Source organism: Tachypleus tridentatus, chromosome 3 (assembly GCF_004210375.1).
Source record: "Tachypleus tridentatus isolate NWPU-2018 chromosome 3, ASM421037v1, whole genome shotgun sequence".
Taxonomy (NCBI): Eukaryota; Metazoa; Arthropoda; class Merostomata; order Xiphosura; family Limulidae; genus Tachypleus; species Tachypleus tridentatus.
In genome coordinates this window covers 56,716,639-56,721,531 of record NC_134827.1, presented here as the reverse complement: position 1 = coordinate 56,721,531, position 4,893 = coordinate 56,716,639, and the positions used below count along the sequence as shown (strand labels likewise).

Genomic DNA, 4,893 nt, shown 5'->3' with positions numbered 1-4,893 from the left:
GCGTCGTAAAGAAAGTGAGAGAGATTCAAATTAATGTTAGAATAATCAAGAGCTAGAAACTAATGACAGAAGAGTTTTCTCTCTTCCGTTAGGTCAAAATATCATCCAACATTCTACATTCCAACAGAAGAGTTTTCTCTCTTCCGTTAGGTCAAAATATCATCCAACATTCTACATTCCAACAGAAGGGTTTTCTCTCTTCCGTTAGGTCAAAATATCATCCAACATTCTACATTCCAACAGAAGAGTTTTTTCTCTCTTCCGTTAGGTCAAAATATCATCCAACATTCTACATTCCAACAGAAGAGTTTTTCTCTCTTTTGTTAGGTCAAAATATCATCCAACATTCTACATTCCAACAGAAGAGTTTTTTCTCTCTTTTGTTAGGTCAAAATATCATCCAACATTCTACATTCCAACAGAAGAGTTTTCTCTCTTCCGTTAGGTCAAAATATCATCCAACATTCTACATTCCAACAGAAGAGTTTTTCTCTCTTCCGTTAGGTCAAAATATCATCCAACATTCTACATTCCAACAGAAGGGTTTTCTTTCTTCCGTTAGGTCAAAATATCATCCAACATTCTACATTCCAACAGAAGAGTTTTTCTCTCTTCCGTTAGGTCAAAATATCATCCAACATTCTATGTTCCAACAGAAGAGTTTTCTCTCTTCTGTTAGGTCAAAATATCATCCAACATTCTATATTCCAACAGAAGAGTTTTTCTCTCTTCCGTTAGGTCAAAATATCATCCAACATTCTACATTCCAACAGAAGAGTTTTTTCTCTCTTCCGTTAGGTCAAAATATCATCCAACATTCTACATTCCAACAGAAGAGTTTTTCTCTCTTTTGTTAGGTCAAAATATCATCCAACATTCTACATTCCAACAGAAGAGTTTTCTCTCTTCCGTTAGGTCAAAATATCATCCAACATTCTACATTCCAACAGAAGAGTTTTTCTCTCTTCCGTTAGGTCAAAATATCATCCAACATTCTACATTCCAACAGAAGAGTTTTCTTTCTTCTGTTAGGTCAAAATATCATCCAACATTCTACATTCCAACAGAAGAGTTTTTTCTCTCTTCCGTTAGGTCAAAATATCATCCAACATTCTACGTTCCAACAGAAGAGTTTTTTCTCTCTTCTGTTAGGTCAAAATATCATCCAACATTCTATATTCCAACAGAAGAGTTTTTTTTCTCTCTTCCGTTAGGTCAAAATATCATCCAACATTCTACATTTTAACTGTCTATGAATGACTTTTTATACCAATTAGTTACTGTACCAGAATATTTATTTATTCACTTCTGCGTAAAAGCAAAATTATTGGTGGCAATAAGAGTTATTACCACGTGGAGTTGATTAGCTGTTTTCTTTTTTGTCTATTTGTTTAAAATTAGGGCAGTTATCTAAAAATAACCATTCTGAAAGAAACTAGCACTTGATTAATTTATTTGAGCTAGTTTCAACGATACATGAAAAAAAACCAACGAAAGTTAATAAGTTTGCTCAAAACCTTTTGTAGTTGATGGACATTTAAGTTTGTTGACTATGTTTTAGTAAGCTGAAGCTTTATAGTGAGGTACATAGAAAACAAACTTCCACAATAAATACATCTGTTTCTGGCATTCATTTTTAGGTTTTGTCAGAGGCCAGCAGTCAGTATGAAGAACTTAAAAGCAAGCTCAATGACAACGAGACGTTCACTCAACTTAAGAACTTGGAGCGCCGTTGGCAACACCAAGAACAGAATAATTTTGCCATGAAGGAATTCATTGCAACAAAGAAAGCTGAAACTGATTTTCGTCCGACCCAGAAAGTGGTTCTCGGCTTTATTAATGAGTATAATAAACTTCTTCAAAACTCTCTGTCAAAAGGTTCCTATGGCCAGTGAATTGTTAACTTTGTCACTCTTGTCACATTTTAATAGAATATTTTCAGATGTTTGCTCTTTTCTTGTCCAATTTATCTCATGGGTAGTGTTTCACTTATTTACTTTTGTATAATTTGTGATAAGTTGTAAAATAATGATTAATAATATTCATTAATAGTGTATAACATAGTATAAAAATAGGTCACTTACTGGTGGACACAGTTTGGCCATGTGGTATGGATTTTGATAATGGCAATCCAGGTTGAAATCCACGTGATATGACAAAATGTTACGTACGTCCTAAGCTGTCACAAGTTATAAGAGTGACAGTCAGTCCCTGTAGCAGAGTTTCTGCTGATGTATTTCCTTTTCTCTGGTCAGTTTAAAATTAGGGTTAACAGTAAGTAGCATTAACATATATATAGATACCTTTAGTTTCAATAGGAAATGATACTAGCACTGACTTAAAAAATAAATTCTAATAAACATCACAGTTTTTTCATTTTACTGTTAAAATGTTTTAAAAATTGTTTCAAACAAGTTAATCTCACTCTGTTATATAACAATGAAACCTTCACATTAGGATTTAAAAACCTCGCAGCTCATTGCATTCTGGGTATTTTTCTGTGTTTCTAAGATAACAACTAGTCTTAATAACCAGCACTTCATAGACAGCACATTATCTAGCTTTGTGATTAATAACACTATGTAACAAAAGTTTTACTTGTTCCTGGACAGAAAGTGTTATTTCACAGTTCCTTATGCCTAAAGTAAATAGAAAATACCTATTTTTCTCTTCAAACTTTGCTTTTGTGACCTGGGAGTATATAAAGAAAACATGATGGGAGACTATATTTGGAGGATGATACGTGAAAGTGATTTACATTACAGTCGCAAATCTCGAAAAACTACTCACTTGTAAACATTTTTGTATAACTTTAGTATAAATACATGTAAATCTTGATTCATATGTTGTTTTATTCAGACCTTATGTAAATGAAAATGTCCAAATTTGCCTGTTTTTACATACAAAATAGATTAATTTCTAAATTTTATTATCTAGATCACAAAAGCAAAGTTTGAAGTGAATAATGGCCATTTTCTGTACTTTTACAACATAAGTGATTAAGAAATAACACATACTATCCAGGAACAAAATTTGTGTTACATAGTGTAATGAATACTCTATACAAATTGTTCCACCTGGTGGTGTCACATTTTCTCTGGCTGGAGATTAGTTTCTTGTGTATCTAATTAATGGACATTATTTTATGTGTTCATGCTATTGTGATATTTAAATGTAATTTTAAAGAAAGAGAAGTATCAGCTATTACATAATCATTTGCGAGGATGCTGTGCAACAGCCATTAACAAGAGTGGTATTTTTGACTTTGATCGTAAGCAGGGGTAAATTTCAGTTTTAAAAATGTCTGCTGAAAGCAATATCTTATATTTCAAAAAAACTTAAACACAAGCCATGTAGATTAAAAATACGTGTTATCACCATATGAGAAGATGTAACATCATGCAAGTTTTCTTTAAGTTAAGATTTATGGAACCAGACATGTAAAGCTTAGTTTAAATTGAACATCACTCATGACTTAATGTTGTGGAAATTAAAGTTTACTCAATATTTTATTTAATGTTACTTTTACTTACAGTAACATTGATTAGAAGGTTTCATTTGTCTATTTTTAATTGGTTAATATTTATATTATTAAGATTACCTTGCAGTGTTAACTTAGCGGACAGAGAAATAATACAAATATTCAAACGTTGTTAGATGTTGGGACAACCAAAACTATCTGTAATGGTATCCAACTAATAGTAACATTGATTAGAAGGTTTCATTTGTTTATTTTTAATTGGTTAATATTTATATTGTATTTTTATTACTAAGATTACCTTGCAGTGTTAGGTTAGTGGACAGAGAAATAATACAAATATTGAACATTGTTAGATATTGTTGGGACAACCACAACTATTTGTAACGGTATCCAACTAAGGAAACTATACATTCCAATCTTTATAAGTAAGAATATTTAATTTGTTTTATGATCCTTACTGGATTAAATTTTAGTTGTGATCTATATTGGTCTAATCATGGGGCACCTCAGAAGATCTGCATCTTGCAAGTTATGTATGTAAAAAAAAAAAAAATTGCTTATCCGAATGATACATGTTGGTGGTAATTGTAACAACAGAACCAGATGTGTAGTTTGTTACTGGTAATAATAAAAACAAATGCTTGTCTGATTGGAGTCTTTGTACATGTTTTCTAATTAAAACACATTGGTATTTCTTTAAGTTAATAACACACCACAAAACACAAAATCTGGTCAAGTATTTTTAAGAATTAATTATGTTAAAATAAATAATTACATGTCACTCATTCTACATGTTTTATAGTCTTGGTGAACCAGTAGGACATTTGCATACAAGTTTATACTGCAAGAGATACATCCAACTGTGTCTTTTGTCTGACTTTAAAAATAATAGAAATAACTTTTTTTATATATAGAGAGAACCCTGGTGAGTGTTTTATTTACAAAAGAAAAATCCCTTAATTTTGGTGAATATTATGAAACTGACATTTTCATAAAGTATTGTATGTTTTGTATGATTTTCTGTGCTATAAAAAATTAATGTTGTTGGATGATCAAACCGGTTATTCGTCGTTAGGACAATGTTGTATTCTGTTTGTACTGTTCAACTGCAGAGAAGTACATAAAGATTATGACTCCTACCCTGCCAAAATTTATATTTGTGTCCATTAGTCCTTCTGTTCTTTTAACAGACTTTCCATAATTTTCCCACTACTGATGTAAGTGGTCTGTAATTACTGGGACAATTGTTTTCACCTCCTTTGAAAAGAGTAGTTACATTATTTAACATCCAATCCTCTGGTGTCTGTCCACTGTTCAGTGACTGATGGAAAATAGTAGAAAGTGGCTCATATATCCAATCGTTAACTTTGATTGTTCTTTTAACTTCCCACATTTTTCTTAAGTACCTCAGA

The 4,893-nt window shown here is 31.5% G+C and overlaps 1 pseudogene across 1 annotated transcript; it reads left to right on the top strand.

Moving 5' to 3' along the window:
• Nucleotides 1–5: 5 nt before the first annotated feature.
• LOC143245873 (intraflagellar transport protein 74 homolog pseudogene) lies at nucleotides 6–4,135 on the top strand (annotated as a pseudogene). Its single transcript, XR_013025701.1, has 2 exons — nucleotides 6–14; nucleotides 1,641–4,135. The product of XR_013025701.1 is annotated as an intraflagellar transport protein 74 homolog pseudogene (transcript).
• Nucleotides 4,136–4,893: the final 758 nt, after the last annotated feature.